This window comes from Leptonychotes weddellii, chromosome 10 (genome assembly GCF_054177405.1).
Source record: "Leptonychotes weddellii isolate Sample4059 chromosome 10, ASM5417740v2, whole genome shotgun sequence".
In the NCBI taxonomy this organism is placed as follows: domain Eukaryota; kingdom Metazoa; phylum Chordata; class Mammalia; order Carnivora; family Phocidae; genus Leptonychotes; species Leptonychotes weddellii.
Genome location: NC_138378.1, coordinates 61822819 through 61826790, shown reverse-complemented (window position 1 = coordinate 61826790; position 3972 = coordinate 61822819). Strand labels below are relative to the sequence as shown.

At 36.2% G+C, this 3972-nt stretch overlaps 1 pseudogene; it reads left to right on the top strand.

Moving 5' to 3' along the window:
* The first annotated feature begins 1332 nt into the window (after window positions 1–1332).
* Window positions 1333–2807, top strand: LOC102732927 (hypoxanthine-guanine phosphoribosyltransferase pseudogene; annotated as a pseudogene).
* The last annotated feature ends 1165 nt before the right edge of the window (window positions 2808–3972 follow it).

The following is a 3972-nucleotide window of genomic DNA, read 5'->3' as shown; positions in this document are numbered from 1 at the left end:
TGCAGGACTGGGAATAATTTTAGTCTTCTGCCATGCACATTCCTAGCTGACGTTGAACAAAGTAATGCTTTTCCTTTGTTTTTCAGCTCTCATACACCAGAGTAAAGAGGTAGTAGAGGGCAATGTGGTATAGTACAAGAAGCTCAATCTCTGGGGCCAGAGGGATAAGGTTTAAATTTCAACTCTGACACCTGTTGCTGGCATGGCCTCATGCAAATCACTTAAGACTTTTGAACCATATTTTCTGTTATGTAGAAAAGAAAGTAGAGTCTACCAGGACATGTTTTTAGGATTTAATCGATGTCATATATGCACATATATGTGTATATTTTCCCTAGGAGCAATGAATGGTTCAGTATCCACTAATTCAGTGTTCGCAGTGACATTACAGAACATAACTACCATGAATAATAAGAACTGACTGTACATTTAAAAGGGTCAACTCTTCAAGAAGAAATACAAACCCCAATGTCTATGCAACTAAAATAAGAACTTCAAAATTCAAGAAAAAAAACCCTGACAGACATGTAAGGAGATATAAATAAATTCATAATAAGAGCTAGAAATTTCAAAACCCCTGCTTCAGTAATTCATAGAACAAGTAGACACAAAATAAGTATGAATCTAATTGACATCTTAATGCACTCCACTCAGCAACTAGAGGATACATATTCTTTCCAAACACACATGAAAAACTCTTCAAGATACACTTGTGTGCTGGTCCATAAACAATTCTCAATAAATTTAAAAGGATTATAACCATAAGAAGTATGTTCTATGACCATAATGAATTAAATTAGTAATCAGTAACAAAATGCACCTGGAATATCCCTTATATGTATGCATATTAATGTATAAGGATATTATTCTAAAATACACTTCTAAAATGCATGGGCAGTTAAAAAAATATCAAGGAAAATTGGCAATTATTTTCAGCTGGTTGAAAATGAAAATACACCTTATCAAAATCTGTAGGGTAAATCTAAAACAGTACTTAGAGGAAATTTATAGCTTTAGGTATTTATATCAGAAAAGAAGAAATATGTAAAATCAATGATCTAAACTTCCACTTTAAAAGCTAGAAAAACGGGGCACCTGGGTGGCTCAGTTGGTTGGGACTCTGCCTTCTGCTCAGATCATGATCCCAGCATCTGGGATGGAGCCCCCCAGGTCAGGGCTCCTTGCTCAGCGGGGAGTCTGCTTCTCCCTCCCCCTGCTATTGTGCGCTCTCTCTCTCTCTCTCTTTCTCCTTCTCAAATAAATAAAATCTTAAAAAAAAAAAGCTAGAAAAAGAGCAAATTAAACTCAAAGTAAGTAGAGGGAAGGAGTAAAATAGGAACAGAAATCAAGGAAATAGAAAGAAGAAAACTACTGAAGAAAAACAAGAAAATCAGTTGTCGATAAGAAATTTCCTCACAGGGCTTTCCCGTGTGTCGGCACCTTCTGTGGAACCTTCGCCTCCTCCACTGCACCGCCGGCTTCCTCCTCTTCAGGCTGCAGTCAACCCACGCGCCCGCCGGCTCCGTAATGGCGACCCGCAGCCCCAGCGTCATGATCAGTGATGATGAACCAGGTTATGACCTAGATTTATTTATTCTGTATACCTCATCATTATGCTGAAGATTTGGAAAAGGTGTTTATTCCTCATGGACTGATAATGGACAGGACCGAGGGGCTTGCTCAAGATGTGATGAAGGAGATGGGAGGCCATCACATCGTAGCCCTCTGTGTGCTCAAGGGAGGCTATAAATTCTTTGCTGATCTGCTGGATTATATCAACGCACTGAACAGAAATAGTGATGGATCCATTCCCATGACTGTAGATTTCTTCAGACTGAAGAACTACAGAATGGACCAGTCAACAGGGGACATCAATGTAATTGGTGGAGATGATCTCTCAACTGACTGGAAAGAATGTCTTGATTGTTGAGGATATAATTGACATTGGCAAAACAATGCAAACCTTGCTTTCCTTGGTCAAGGAGCATAATCCAAAGATGGTCAAGGTCGAAAGCTTGCTGGTGAAGAGGACCCCTCGAAGTGTTGGCTGTAAACCAGACTTTGTTGGATTTGAAATTCCAGACAAGTTTGTTGTAGGATTTGCCCTTGACTATAATGAATACTTCAGGGATTTGAATCATGTTTATGTCATTAGTGAAACTGCAAAAGCAAAATACAAAGCCTAAGATGAGAATTCAAGTTGAGTTTGGAAGCATCTGGAGTCCCATTGGAATCATCAGTAGAATGTTCTAGTTCTGTGGCCAGCTGCTTAGTAAAGCTTTATTGCGTGTATCCTCTCAGAATTTTATCCATTTTATATTTTAGAAATGCCCATTGCTGCATTCCTGAAGTCTTTATTTGCAAGATGAGACTATAGACTATCTGTTCTTTTGGCGTGGAGTGTTGGACTTGTGAATGAAAAAAATCTCTTAAACCACACCACTATTGAATGAAAATATTGAAATTGTATCTGTAAAAAAACATTTAAAGAGAAGATATATTAGTTTCTTAATTGGTATTTTAATTTTTATATATTCAGGAAAGAACAGAACTGATTTAATATTGTTAATTATATACCACTGTGTGTTTAGAAGAGTAAGGAGCAGTCAGTTTTCATATCAGTGACAGCATCTACAGTATTGTTCTGTTGGAGAAACCACATGTCTTTGAATTATTTTACTGTTTTGGGAGTATTAACTGTTTTCTCACGCTTGTTCCAATGATTTCTGGTGAATCTGTGTCAACAGTTCCTTTTAAATACAAATCAATAAATTCCAAAAAAAATGTTACCACATTTTGAATTCTTCAGTGTAAAAATCCTTACAATAAAGTCTCTCTTTAAAAGAAAAAAAAAAATTTCCTCACAAAATCAAATTTTTTCATATTCAAATATTTTCTTCATCTTTGCCAGTATTTGCTCAATCTTCAAAGGTGATGGTGGTGGTGGGGAGTGATGCTCAAATAATCAAACCCCACATAATGGATCAAATGACTCTTTGTTTTTAATTCTTTGCAGAACTTAATGATTATATCCAAATGTGTTTTGATCACCACTGAGTGAAAAGAGGCTAGGATTAGGAGTTTTACTGGAATCTTATCATTGTTCTGTTACTCATTAAGTATACAACCTTGGATAAGTTATTTAATATTTTTGCACATCATTGTCTTCAAATGACAAATGACAAGAATATTTTATACTCTGCATCTCAAAAGAAAGTGCAAAGATGAAGAGGTAATAAGTTAGAAAAGCATTTAGAAAACTATATTAAATGTGGTCACAGGAAGACTAATAATCAAATAATACTGCTTCACAATCTTAGTAGAATTTTGCTGAGTATGAAAAGGAAATTTAAGAGATTTAAAATATCCCTAAACTTATAATGAGATTCTTTATTCTCCGGGCCCCTTTCTTAGTCTATGTTTGACCTACCTACCATTTATCTTCCCGAATCTTTTTTCTGGTTTCTCTTGAGGCCAGAGTTCTAGCTGTGTTAAATTGTGTGATAATTCTGTACTACATATAATTCTCCTGAGGAAGCAAAGCCAAATGCAGACTCCATGACTGGTTTGGGAAAGAGAAAGCTCAAACATGCAAATTCCTATCAGCCCCTTGAAGTTGTTCTTATCACTATCCTATTGACACTATTGACAAAGATCTTTAAGCAGGAAATAATGGCCCTGTGATGAAAACCAGTACATTTACAAACCAAATATGGTGAATGATAATTATTATCAGTTGGGGGTCCCTAGGCAATAGCTCAGAGCTGAAAAGTTTTTGGTCTTCATAACCAAGGATGACTCTAAAATGGGAGATACTGGTTAAGCCTTGACAAGTAACCATAACAACCCATTGTATGGATCCATCTCCATTTCAGATAAGACATTATTTTTTAAAACAAACGGAAATGAGAATGATAATTGTTTTAGTGACAGAAAGTATGTGTGTGTGTGTGTATGTGTGTCGAGAGATTT